The sequence below is a fragment of the Carcharodon carcharias genome, chromosome 10, assembly GCF_017639515.1.
Source record: "Carcharodon carcharias isolate sCarCar2 chromosome 10, sCarCar2.pri, whole genome shotgun sequence".
Classification (NCBI taxonomy): Eukaryota; Metazoa; Chordata; class Chondrichthyes; order Lamniformes; family Lamnidae; genus Carcharodon; species Carcharodon carcharias.
In genome coordinates, this window is record NC_054476.1 from 60,035,009 (window position 1) to 60,049,988 (window position 14,980).

General features: G+C 40.7%; 1 protein-coding gene across 11 annotated transcripts in view; it reads right to left on the bottom strand.

The window, feature by feature from the left end:
- The window catches only part of dagla (diacylglycerol lipase, alpha), a 485,025-nt gene that overhangs the window by 336,136 nt on the left and 133,909 nt on the right, over positions 1-14,980 (bottom strand). The window lies entirely within an intron of this gene.

Sequence of the window (14,980 nt, forward strand, 5' to 3'; positions counted from 1 at the left end):
TGGTGATGGTGGTGTCAGGGACATTATCTGTAAGATACGATTCCATGAGGATGACTATGTTTCCCAGTTAGTCTTTTTTCCCAATTTTGGTGCTAGATGTTAATAGGGAGGACCTTGCAGGTGACAGCTGAGTTTGCTGTTGTCACTTCCGGTTTCAGTGGTTTGATACAACTGAGTGGCTAAGAGTCAACCACATTGCTGTGTCACATTTAGGCCAGGTGGGGTTGGCAGATTTCCTTAGCATTAGTGAACCAGATGGGTTTTTACAACAATGTTTTCATGGTCATCATTCGACTTTTAATTCCAGATTTTTATTGAATTCAAATTCCACCATCTGCCGTGGTGGGATTCAAACCCAGATCCCCAGAGCATTACCCGAGGTCTCTGGATTACTGGTCCAGCGACAACATCACTACGTCATTACTTCCCCACTAGTTGCTCTAGGATGTTCCTTGGTATGAAAAGGAACAAAAGTCTGTCAGGATTTCAATTATTGATAGTAATCTTTTAACATCACACGAGGATAGAACCAGGTTCAAGTTGAATAAGCTTTCAAAAGTCTGCTGACACTATTAAAAAAAACACAAGAGAGTTGCAAATGCTTGCAGAACTGTAACCTGCTAATGTAATTTTCAATTGTCCAATGTTAGGTAGGAAAGAAACAAAATAAACAGTGGAGGAAAAATATATTCTCAATTTCAAGAAAAATAATTCTTTTAAGCTAAGTTATAACTAAAATAGCAAATTTATAGTGGGGAAAATAGTTAATTGCAGATAATTCAAATTGCAGAAAAAGAGACAGCCATTTGGCCCATATTATCTGTACTAATGCCAGCTCTACAACAGAGCTTTCTACTCTAATAACATTTGCTGCTTTTCTGTCAAAATCAATAGTTTTCACTTCTCTTCAGCTTTGAAAAAGGGTCATATGGACTCAAAACGTTAACTCTGTTTCTCTCTCTACAGATGCTGCTAGACCTGCTGAGTTTTTCCAGTATTTCCTGTTTTTATTTCAATAGTTTTCTTCATGTTTAAACAGACAGACAAAAGGGAAAAGGGGATCCCTGAAAATAAAGGATGATGTAAGGATAGTAGTAAATAAGGAATTTGACCCACAAGAGCAGGAAGTGGACTCAGTATAGGCGAAGTTATGAAATTACAAGGGGCAGAAAAAGTTGTTGGGCTAGTTTATATGCACCTAATAATATTATCCTGCTGGACAGGGTATTGATCAAGAAATAACAGAAGCTTGCAATAAAAACAATGCAATAATCGTTGGGGACTTTAATCTTCATACAGATTGGAATTAAATGGGCAAAAGTGGTTTGGAGGATGAGTTTATGGAGTGTATTTGCTACAATTTCTTAGAACAGTTAAGTTGTGGAATCAACCAGAGAACAAGTGATCCCGTTTTGTACAATAAAGCAGGGTTAATTTGTAATCTCAGAGTAAGAGATCCTCTGGGAAAAAGTGATCATAATATGATGGAATTTCACATCATGTTTGAATGGGGTGTACACATCTGAAACTATAGTATTAAACCTAAATAAACCTGTTACTCCAGGCTGTTGCTGCCATCAGGACTTTGCTGCTGTGTGGGCACGTTTATCAAAATCTATCTGGTTTAAATAGTGCAATGAAGTGGTAAGTTGGCTAAGGTGGTTTGAGGAATTAGATTTAAAAATATAACAGCAGATAAGCAATGACGAACATTTAAAGAAATGTTTCATAAATTCTTAATGAATATGTATTCCACTGAGCAATAAAACCTCCAAGGGAAAAGTGATCCATCCATAGCTAACTAAAGAGGTCAAGGAAAGGATTAAACTAAGTGGCATTTAAAAGACTGAGAAACAGTCCCATTAAAACATAGAAGATTCTGAAAGGGCTTGGCAGACCAGATGTTGAGAGACTATTTCTCCTGGCTGAAGAGTCAAGAACTAGCAGGTATAATCTCAGTATAAGGGGTTGGCCATTTAAAACTGAGATGGCGAGACATTTCTTCACTCAGAGGGTTTGGAATTCTCTACCCAAGAGAGCAGTGGTTGCACAATTATTGTGTATATTGAAGGTGAAGAATGATACATTTTTGGACTTAAAATGAATCAAGGGATATGGGGATTGGGTGGGAAGTGGAGTTGAGTTTGAGGATCAGCCATGATCTTGTTCCTTGAAGGTTATTTCTCCATTAAAGGATATTAAAGAAATGTGGTACTCAGTACCAAGCAAGCAGCCAAGAATCCAACAACAATTAGTTTTCCTTCATTCAGCCACCTTTCCCCCACCAACCCATAATCCTCCCCCAGTGGCTGATATCAAAGCAACTCAATGCCCAGAAGGTGGGATCTTCTGGATTGACTGGGCTCCTAAATTTTTCCACACATCAAACTTTTTTTAAAAAAGAAAATACGCACACAAGAGACAAAAGAAGCTTACATACAGACAGACACTTCTATAGCAGAAACATTTAAAGAAAAACCTAAGGATTTTAAAAACAGGCTAGAATTCCCCCACAACCTACTTTTCTCCCTCCCCGACATCTCATTGCTATAAACTTTACTCACAATATAATTTACTGGACAAATAAAGAAGAAGATAGCCATTGGAAAGGATTTCATTTTTTTCTTTGATTATTGTTATTCCAACAGTAGTTTGTAAATTTGAAGTCAGGCCCAGGAGGACTGTTTTAGAAGGGAAAAAGATGTTTTTTTTAAAAAGAATTGGGAAATCATATGGCTTATTTTATTTAATTATGAATAAGTGTGAAAGTGTGTAATGCTGCCTGTTGTCCACACACACACTTTCCTGCCCTGAGAGACCTCCTCCGCTCCACAATACCCCATCTCTCCCTCTTGTCTCGCAGTCTCTCTCAAAAGACACAGCCAAAGCTGCTTTATCTGCATTAGATTTGTCAGCACCTTGGCCTCCCTCTCTCCTCTGGATCCGTCATTGATGGTGTCAAGGTCCCAATTCTCTTCTCACCTTTTTCTTTTATATTGAAATAGGAGGGTTGTTGTAACGGGGAGAGAGTTGGCAGGTTGAGGGAGGATGTTGTTTATCTGTAAAAAGAATCACCAAAGTGTATCCTCCCCCGCAGCGCCTGCCAGAAACAGCCCCTTCCCACGCCAATAAATATAACACACAGCTCTAAAAGGATTGTGAAAAAATAATTACAAAAAAGTGGGAGGAGGGGTAAAAAGTGTCAATTATCCATTGACTTACAAACTCTGAGGTTTTGCTCTGAAGAGAATTGTTTCTGTCTCTAGCTTCAGCTCAAGGAATTTTGTTTTTTGCTTTCAATTCCCCTGCCTCTTCTATGCTGCTGCTCCAACTCCTCCAATCACAGGTTCTTTCCCTCTCACCTGCCCTTGCTGCGCCAATCATGGATTCTGTCTCTGGAGGAATTGCCAGACTGAGAAGAAGGGAGTCTGAGATTGGATTTGCTGGAGCAGCAGCATGGGAGAGACAGAATCTGTGATCAAAAGAGCAGCTCCTCAAGAGTTTCTGCCTCTCCCACACTCAATGCTCCTCTAATCAAACTCTGTATGTTTTCCTGCTCTCAACAAGACACCTGCACCTGCAATTGTACAGCCTTGGATCATGGAGAAGCTATAATGTAAAATAACATAGTACGGGGCGTCTTTTCTTGAATTTTTCACTCCCGTCTTTGGATTCTTGCGGGCTACTTGTGACGTTTTGAGGTTGAATTCCCCGCACCCCCGTGTATTTTGAACCCTGGCAGCAGGCTTGAGGGAGCATATGGTTTACTTCTGTTCCTATTTCTTATGCTCTTAAGTGTTTATCTAATTCCCGCTTAAAGGCTGAAATTGACTGTTTCAATAATCACTTGTGACAATGACTTCCATAATTTAACAACATGTTGCACAGAACATTGCATACATATATTAGCCAGAAGTCAAAACTAACCAGTTAAGAAACTGTACAAAATGAAGGTGAGAAAATAGGTGCCTAGCCTTCCAATATCAAATAACTAAAGACCTAGGAAAACACCAAGGTCAGATAAATTTACCAATAAGCAAAATAAGTCAAACCAAGTAAATTACTTATACAACTTTTTCAAAATCCATTCAGCTACCATTTTCTTCTAGTAACTGAAATTTTTAACCTTAACCTTACTAGGTTACAAAAACTTCATATTTCACAATGTAGTTAAGCTCACCTACAAAAACTGTATTTTATGTATTTGAGTGGCTTGGTTATGTTTATTTCCCCCTGAAAGCATCAGCCTCTCAAAGGTCTGGACCTGAAGTTGATACTTAAGATTATTTTCTTGTTAAATTTTAAGGAGATCCTGTCATCTAAGCATGGACAAAATTTCCTATCACACATCTCTAGAATATTCTTTAAAGGAATCAGCTGAGTGACTCAAAACAGGACTCAATCTTTTTGAGTTTCTATAGACTTTTCCAAATCATTTCAAAATGAGCTGCAGAATGATGTTTTCAGGTAGTTTCACAAAATCAAATGTTATATTTTTAGCTCAAAAACACAGCAGAAATTGGCCATGAATTTTGTGCGTGCATGAGAAAGAAAGCTTTGTAGAAAAGCAAAAAAAAACTTTTAAGATATGGACTAAGAAGCTGGTATCCATAAAAGAAACCCTGAATCAATCAGATATGTGTGAAAGCCCAAATGGTTCACTAATGTGCTCCACTAATGTGGAAAAAAAACTTGTTGTCTATATCCGGTTTGGTCTATACATGTTTCCATCCCCACACAAACATGGTTGACTCTAAACTGCCCTCAGAAATGGCCTAGAAAGCCATCGAGTCACATCAAAACTACTAAAGAAAGCAGAATAAAACCAGAGAGATCACTCGGCTGTGCCCTAAGCATTTTATTAGGACACAACGAAAACAAGGTTGGGCAAGTCAACCCGGCAGAGCACACATCGGAGAACTGGTGCCAAAGCTTGGGGAATTGGCCCACAGACTAGTCATACTCACAAAATTATGCTGATCAGCCAACATCCCAGATGCGTCCATCACCATCTCTGGGAATGCCTATCGCATTGGCAGGAAATATCTATCAGAGGCCAGTACACAGTGGTAGAGTCCTCAACATTGACTCCATTAAGTCTCATTGTTTCAGGTCAATGAATGAGAGTTGAATTCGTGACTCAAAGATCAGTATGGGAGAAATGGGTTTCGATTCTTGTGGCACTTGTACCAGTACTGGGGAATGAGGGAGCTATACCATTGGAATCACCTTCACTTGAACTGTGCTGGGATCAGGGCCCTGGTGAATTGTATAATGAGGGTTGTAGAAAGGGGCTTTAAACTCAGGCTTTAAAAAGAGTCGGTGGAGAGGATTCACATCGGGAAGATTTAGCAAGTTAACGAGAAAGGACAAGGCAATATTGCAGGATAGTGATACAGGTAATGATGACCATGTGTGGCAGGAAGGCAAAGCATACAAATATAATAGTGCATCAACAAATAGGGTCAGAGTAGAGAAAAGTGGTAGAAACAGAAAATTAAAGGCTCTTTATCTGAATGTACATAATTCATAACAAATAGTTGTTTGGTAGTACAGAACTTGAGTATTGTTTAAAAAAGAGATATGTCTAAGCTTTTCGTCTTGCACTCATCAGGTCACTCAAAAATGCACCACACTGTGAGCCCAACTGACAATCTTACATTGGCTGTCAGCATAATTCTTAGCAGATTAAGGATTATTCAACAAATGTTGTCCAATCATGGAATCACATCCAACGTTGGACACTGTGTTCCGAGCTTTGCAAGCACCAATTAGTTGCATACGGTCTGTACCTTGCCCATTGCAAACAGTGGCTGCAACATTCTGTTTGGTACAGTCCTCCAGTCTTTGGGATGTACAGCCTATGTACTTAACATCACATGGACACTGAAATTCATATACCACATTACTCATTTGTGTGATTGGGAAGAATATATTTTTGGCTTCACTGCAGCGTACTGTTGGTGGCGAATACCCTAGTGTTGCTACGGCATAGTAGCAGTGTGAAGTAGCGTTTGCGTCTACTGGGAGCTACATATATTAACACACGGGGTACTGTTTTTTGCAGACAGAAAGAACATGTACATTGTTATGAAAGTATAATAATTTTCATAATATTTTTCTTGTTTGTTGTAAAGTAGGTTTAAGGGGATGAATGTAGATGGTTCGGTCTGTGTGATTTTTATTAAATTTGAAGTCAGGTAGGCTGCAAGCTGGAAATTATCAAAAGCAGCTAGGTGTAGAAATGTACTTGAAATGCTAATGAGTAGACATGGATGCTGTCTTAGCATGTAAGATGTGAAGAAGGTTTGCATTTTTAGCTAAGTGAAGGGATTGTTTGGATTTCAAAGGGATGTGAGTATCTTTACAACTAGCCAGACAAGCAAGGCTAAGCAGTGTGTTTATTTTTCCAAAAGGTTACTGACAGTATTGGCAACATGAAAGTTTTTACGTTATGGGAAAGGTATAGTTCCAAAGATATATGGAACAATGGAACTTACATATTAAACAGAGAGAAACAGATATAAAGGAGAATGAAAGGCTGTATTGGGGGCCAGGTAAGATCTAACAGGAGTGTGTGAAACAGCCTTGAAGAAGCTTCCAGCCATTTGTGCATAAGTCTGTTGTGTTCAATAACTAAAGTTGGAGAAAGCCATTTGAAATTCCACTGTCAAGTGGGTATTGTGTTGATTTTTAAAACCTAAAATCTATTTTGGAATGTTGCCTTAAAGGGGGTGTGTAACTGGGAATCAGGTTAATTAGAAATTTTAGGATTTGTTATATATTAAGTAATTGTAGTCTTATGTGTGTGCTTGAAATCTTTTCCTTTGTTACTATATATTTTAATAAATACTTAAGTTTAATTTTTAAAATCTCTAAAGATCTTGGCGGACTCATTATTTCCGAATTCAACACATCCATCTCATAATAAATACAAACTGCAAAACTGTTGTGATGGCATGGCCAAATTTCCTTTGTGGATTTGGTCCACCTGGCACACATGATCTGCCATGTCATAACAAAATATGTTCTGCCTGTTTCAGCTAAACAAAATAAGTGACAGTCAATTGCTGACTCATTCCTCAGGGTAATGCCTTAAACAATCAGGGTCACGTTGCCTTAAATTTCAAATAATACTTGGCAGTTAACTGACAGTCACCATCAGTGGCGCATTCTCCATGGCAACACTACTTGCCAACTAATCAGCATTCTCTTCGCAGACAGTATAAACTGTTATCTTCCCCTTATATTGATATTCTTGCAAGTGTCCTGACGTGTGTAAGACAAAGAGCTTAGGCATATCTCTTCCTTCAGCAATTCATAACAAGATGGGTGAACTGATAGCACAAATAGAAATAAATGGGTTTGATATGATAACCATTACAGACACATGGTTGCAAAGTGACCAAGGGTGGGAACTGAATATTCAAGGGTAGCTGACATTTCAGAAGGATAGGAAGAAAGGACAAGGAGATGGGGGTAGCTCTATTAATAAAGGATGAGATGAGATCAATACAGTAGTAAGAAATAACCTTGACTTGGAAGATCAGGATGTAGAATAAGTTTGAGTGCAGATAAGAAATAATCAAGGGAAAGGAGTAACCACTGGGAGTAGTTTAAAGGCCATCTGACAGTAGCTACACTGTTAGGACAGAGTATGTTTCAATAAATAATGGGGCTTGTAAGAATGGTACTACAATAATCCTGGGTGATTTTACTCTTCATATAGATTGGACGAATTAATTGGAAAAGATAGCCTTGAAGATGATATCACGGAGTGTATTTAGGACAGTTTCTTAGAACAATACATTCTGTTTGCTGATGATTGCACAATGTTCAGCACCATTCACCACTCCTCAGATACTGAAGCAGTCCATGTTCAAATGCAGCAAGACCTGGACAATATCCAGGCTTGGGCTGACAACTGGCAAGTAACATTCGCGCCATAAAAGTGCCAGGCAATGACCATCTCCAAGAGAAAATCCAACCATCACCCCTTGATGTTCAATGGCATTACCATCACTGAATCCCCCATTATCAACATCTTGGGGGTTACCATTGACCAGAAACTGAACTGCACTAGCCATATAAATATTGTGGCTGCAAGAGCAGATCAGAGGCTAGGAATCGTGCAACGAGTAACTCGCCTCCTGACTCCCCAAAGCCTGTCCACCATCTACAAGGCACAGGTCAGAAGTGTGATGGAATACTCCCCACATGCCTGGATGAGGGCAACTCTTACAACACTGAAGAAACTAGACACCATCCAGGACAAAGCAGTCCGCTTCATTTGCACCACATCCACAAACATTCACTCCTTCCACCACTGATGCACAGTAGCAGCAGTGTGTACCATCTATAAGATGCACTGCAGGAATTCACCAAGGCTCCTGAGACAGCACCTTCCAAACCCATAACCACTACCATCTAGAAGGACAAGGGCAGCAGATAGATGGGAACACCACCACCTGGAAGAACCCCTCCAAGTCACTCACCATCCTGACTTGGAAATATATTGCTGTTCCTTCACTGTCATTGGATCCTGGAACTCCCTTCCTAACAGCACTGTGGGTGTACCTACACCACAGGGCTGCAGTGGTTCAAGAAGGCACTCACCACCATCTTCTCAAGGGCAACTAGGGATGGGCAATAAAGCTGGCCCAGCCAGCGAAGCCCACATCCCATGAATGAATAAAAAAAATTCTGGAACCAACCAAGGTACAGGCTACTTGAGACTTGGCAATGTGTGATGAGATGAGATTAATTAATGATCTTATAGTAAAGGATTCTCTAGGCAAGAGTGATCAATTCAGTTTGAGAGTGAGAAGCTTGGGCATGATGGTATATGAGCAGTGGCAGACATTTATGGAATGTGTTGTGAGATACTTTGTACTGTTATCCTACAAAAGGTGCTATGGTGGGCCAGAAGCGCAAAACATCCTCACAACCAACTCATGCATCATAATAAAAACAGAATTACCTGGAAAAACTCAGCAGGTCTGGCAGCATCGGCGGAGAAGAAAAGAGTTGAAGTTTCGAGTCCTCATGACCCTTCGACAGAACTTGAGTTTGAGTCCAAGAAAGAGCTGAAATATAAGCTGGTTTAAGGTGTGTGTGTGGGGGGCGGAGAGATAGAGAGACAGGGAGGTGGAGGGGGGGGTGGTGTGGTTGTAGGGACAAACAAGCAGTGATAGAAGCAGATCATCAAAAGATGTCAACGACAATAGTACAATAGAACACATAGGTGTTAAAGTTAAAGTTGGTGATATTATCTAAACGAATGTGCTAATTAAGAATGGATGGTAGGGCACTCAAGGTATAGCTCTAGTGGGGTTTTTTTATATCATGGAAATAGGTGGGAAAAGGAAAATCTTTATAATTTACTGGAAAAAAGGGGGAAACAGAAAGGGGGTGGGGATGGGGGAGGGAGCTCACGACCTAAAGTTGTTGAATTCAATATTCAGTCCGGAAGGCTGTAAAGTCCCTAGTCGGAAGATGAGGTGTTGTTCCTCCAGTTTGCGTTGGGCTTCACTGGAACAATGCAGCAAGCCAAGGACAGACATGTGGGCAAGAGAGCAGGGTGGAGTGTTAAAATGGCAAGCGACAGGGAGGTTTGGGTCATTCTTGCGGACAGACCGCAGGTGTTCTGCAAAGCGGTCGCCCAGTTTACGTTTGGTCTCTCCAATGTAGAGGAGACCACATTGGGAGCAACGAATGCAGTAGACTAAGTTGGGGGAAATGCAAGTGAAATGCTGCTTCACTTGAAAGGAGTGTTTGGGTCCTTGGACGGTGAGGAGAGAGGAAGTGAAGGGGCAGGTGTTGCATCTTTTGCGTGGGCATGGGGTTGTGCCATAGGAGGGGGTTGAGGAGTCGGGGGTGATGGAGGAGTGGACCAGGGTGTCCCGGAGGGAGCGATCCCTACGGAATGCCGATAAGGGGGGTGAAGGGAAGATGTATTTGGTGGTGGCATCATGCTGGAGTTGGCGGAAATGGCGGAGGATGATCCTTTGAATGCGGAGGCTGGTGGGGTGATAAGTGAGGACAAGGGGGACCCTATCATGTTTCTGGGAGGGAGAAGAAGGCGTGAGGGCGGATGCGCGGGAGATGGGCCGGACACGGTTGAGGGCCCTGTCAACAACCGTGGGTGGAAAACCTCGGTTAAGGAAGAAGGAGGACATGTCAGAGGAACTGTTTTTGAATGTAGCATCATCGGAACAGATGCGACGGAGGCGAAGGAACTGAGAGAATGGGATGGAGTCCTTACAGGAAGCGGGGTGTGAGGAGCTGTAGTCGAGATAGCTGTGGGAGTCAGTGGGTTTGTAATGGATATTGGTGGACAGTCTATCACCAGAGATTGAGACAGAGAGGTCAAGGAAGGGAAGGGAAGTGTCAGAGATGGACCATGTGAAAATGATGGAGGGGTGGAGACTGGAAGCAAAATTAATAAATTTTTCCAAGTCCTGACGAGAGCATGAAGCGGCACCGAAGTAATCATCGATGTACCGGAGAAAGAGTTGTGGAAGGGGGCCGGAGTAGGACTGCAACAAGGAATGTTCCACATACCCCATAAAGAGACAGGCATAGCTGGGGCCCATGCGGGTACCCATAGACACACCTTTTATTTGGAGGAAGTGAGAGGAGTTGAAGGAGAAATTGTTCAGCGTGAGAACAAGTTCAGCCAGACGGAGGAGAGTAGTGGTGGATGGGGATTGTTTGGGCCTCTGTTCGAGGAAGAAGCTAAGGGCCCATGCATCATAATGTTCACTGCACCAGCTATGTCATAGGGGTCAAGTGCAAGGCAGCCTTTCTTGCCTACAGCCTGTGTCATGCCTCTGCATTGGATTTTTATCTGATATTTCTATCCTTTCAGCCTTTAGCAACAGTCAGTATCAGGCAGAAATTATAGAGCTCCTGCCCCCTTATCCATAACAAAGCCTTAGAAGAAAGAAAATGAGGAATTCAGATGAAACCATCCACTACATCAGCAAGTTTGAAATGGTTCCTCGTTATCGAAATCGTTCTGAACTATCTTAAACACAACTTTCATTTTATAAATGCACACTCTATACATAAAATAGCATACTCTATGTAGTGCTACATATTGAGGAAGGAAAGACGTGTTACTGAAGCTCTTTGTCTTGCACTCATCAGGACAAATACAAGAATGCCAAATTTCAAACCATCACAACAATTTATACTCCAGGAGAAAAGGTGCTGATTGGTTGGCAAAACCATGATCATTTGAGATTTGTGCTCTTGATCAACCTGATGAGTTCAAGACAAAAACCTCTCGCAACTGTCTCTCATTTCAGCAATATTCAAGTTCTGTACTACCAAACGACTGGTTGGACATATTGAGGAAGCTGTAAGTTTGTTGTCACGGGGCTATGCCCCTTTATTTTTGAAAATATCAGATTTTTCAACTTTCAAATGACTTGTAATTTTGCGATTTGAAATGAGACAGAACAAAATTTTTAAAACTGCAAGGCCATTTTCCAAGGTGAAGGTGAAAAAGAAACAAATCACCCTCATGGGAGTGCCAAGAGACATTTCCTATAATTCAAGGACCCGTTGAAACTCAGCACTAAGGAAGAGGCATTAAAGTGCTAAAGTGCTGGATATTGAAACAACGGCTGCACAGACAGATCCACCCAAAAACCTTTGGAAATACACAATGGGTGAAGTATTTCAAGCTAGGCTGCAGCCACTGCAGAGAGATTGAAAGTAAGTTTTCAGCAGAGGAAACAGGCTGAAAGCTGTGCTCTCTTTCTCTCTCTTGGAACAGGTGTATTACCCAGTTTGGAAGCAACCTTACTAGAAATCTACCAGTAAACCCATGAGCTGAGACCTCATAATAATTGCAACATCTTCTACATCTGACCGCATCCATGAAACCAACTGATCCAAATCAGGCACAACATTTAAAAATCTATGCCTCCAGGACATTCAAAGGCACTTAACTGCATATTCTTTTAACATTTTTTATTGGTCTCTAACTTCCCTTATTTTTCTGATTTGTGTGTGTGTGACATCACATTTTTATTATTTTTTTCCTTCAGGATTAGTGGTTAATAAATTTGGTCTTTCTTTGACTCAAGAAAGCCTTGTTGGTTGGCTTTCAATTGCTCACAGCTTAAATACTTAAATACATTTGATTTCGGGAAAGGTATATCCTTGTGAAAAAGAAACTTAAACCTTTGCTGTGACCAAGCAAGGAGGTTGAATAGATGGGAGCCAATTCACCCTTTCTCACCTGGTCATAACATTGTGTCAACTTACCAACATTCAAGGCTGCCTCAGACCTCTGTATGTTGGCAGCAACGACTACGTCTCACAAGCCTGGTATTAATAAAGTACAGGCTGTTTCCTTCGTCTTATGTTCTATTTAAGTAATAGTCCTTTCAGTAATATTTTCAGAATAAATGAAACAGAGCTAATAAGTTTAAACTCTTGGAAACCAAACAACTGCTGCACAGAAGACAAATGAAGGTGAACAAAACCCTGAAAACACCCTTCATCACATTTCAAAATTGCAACATTGCACAAATTGATAGTTTAAAAAAATCCTACTCCTAACTGACAACCTGCTGTCAAACACACCAAAATTTGGCATTATCATTGTTGTGTTGGTTCAACTCTTCATCTATCTTTCAGATTAGGCACTGATCTAGAATTCAGGACAAATATTGAAATAACTGAATGTAAAGTAGCCCAGAAAATAAAATGCAACTTTTTCCGCGGCTGCCTTAATTTTAAAGTGCAAGAGAGACATAAATGCTTCATATCAGGGACTGGAACATAGTATAGCTGTCAGAATAGCTCTCTCATTGGTACTGTTCGCAAGAGGCTGAGTTCATGGATTTCATAGATGTGGGCTGAGTTGCTGTTATCTGACTTAAGTAAACTAAGGCTTGGCTAAAGGAATGCTCAGATTAATAGCAAAGTTCTTAGATAAAGTAAATGCATAAACATATCAATTCAAAACAGTGAAAAAAAGCTGGGCATCAAGTAATAAGGAAACAGCTCCAACTCGTTTAAATTCTAAAACTTGACCAATTGCCCATTTTTTGCCTCTGCTGATAACTTGTGTTTATTAAAGACATTATGGGTGGAATTTTTTAGTCGGCATTCGAGCACACGCCTGACACGCTCGAGTGTAAATTAGCGTGCAATGACATTGGGTGAGCGTCCCAACGTCATCGCACACTCGCGTGATATTTCAGTTGGCAGGTGCATGCTAAACTTGGAAGCTCGCCTGCCGACGATTATAAGGGCTATTGAGCATATTGCCGGCGCAATTAACTGTGATTTTCTGCTGCCCATCCAACCTTACGGTTGCTAGGCAGGCAAATCGGCCAGTCGGCCTTTGCATTTTTCAGAAAACCTCATCCAAGGGTGGGATGATGTTTCCATCATTAATTTTTTTTTAAATAAAAATGTTTGGACAGATTTTCATATTGTATATGTTCAGGTGACTGTTTCTGATGTGGGCCTTTTTTCCCAGTTTTTAAAGTCTTTATTTTTTTGTTTTTAAATTCTTCAGCTCCCTGAGGCAGCTCTCTGCCTTCAGGGAGCTTTCACTCCATGTTCCCCCGTGCCCTTTCGATGCCCTTTCAACAGAAAGGTCTTCAGGTTAACTTAATTTATTATACATTAAATTGCAGTACCATGCGTTTCGTAAAGTGGAATGGGGAAATCAGAAGTCTTCATATTGTGCTGTCTTGCACAATGAAAAATAAGAAGTTGTTGGTTTTGAACAGGCTTTTGATGATGAGGAAAAATGTATTGCAGTGCTTAAGGGTAGTGTCTGCCAGACTAAGATAGTTGAAGTTTTGCCACTAAAGGCGCAGCAGACGGAATGGAGATGCAAAGGAGACCTGATTTTAAAAGTTTGAAAGCCAAGATCTAGTAGTGTCACAATTGACAATCTTACACAAGTGACTGTGAGATAAGACAAAGTAGCCCAGAAAATAAAATGCAACTTTTTCCGCGGCTGCCTTAATAAGAAAAGACAAAGGAGATAGACTCCAGCCAAAGGATTATTCAAATTAGGCACTGACCAATTTTCTTTAAAAGATACCAATAAGGTTACCAATGTTACCAATAAGGTCAATAGGGAGTTGCTCATTAAAAATGACTTTTCTCAATGAATGACTCTTGAATATTAGGGGAAAATATAGACCAAAGCAAACACCTCATGAAACAAAATCAGAACTAATGAATATATTCATATAGTTTTAATTTCTTTAAAAGTAATTGTGTTTTTAAGTATAATTCTGTCACATACTGTTGTGCTTTTCTATTTAATTTGATTTTCACGAATTTTATTTAAACAGCATAACTCCCTAATAGCACTCTGAGTGTACCTACACCAGATGGATTTCAGTGGTTAAAGAAGGGAGCTGAACACCACTTTTTCAAGGGCATTTAGGGATAAAGGCTGCCCATATCAATGATGCTCATAACCCAAGAACGATTGTTAAAAAATTCTAATTAGGCATTTTGATAGAAAAATCCAAATTACATTTCTTTAAAGATAGGTCTTTTTTTTCCTCAACTGAGAGGGATGGAAACTTGCCCAATAATAGCAGAAGTTACTTAACTTCAAGCAGTAAAACTGACTTATTGTTGCTATGATCTTGGTACAGACCAGTAACATGTTAATTTTTTTGGAATCCAAAAATCCAGGGCCTGAATTTTTCAGGCATTGGGTGGGCTCAGCGGGAGTGTGCGGGGGTGGTTGCGGAGCCGAGCACCGCCTGCAATCAGCTCCACGCCGCCATTTTACACGGGCGGGCCATTTAAGGTCCGGTCCGGCGTAAGACGCAAGCTGTAGCGCTCAGCATTATCTGTGTGGGCGGGGAGAGGAGAGAGAGTCAGGGCCAGCGTTCTTATGCATGCACGGAGCTGCCTCAGGGAGATTGAAGCGATTTTCAAATAAGTAAATAAATGGCTCTAAAATGTATTTAAACATGTCCCC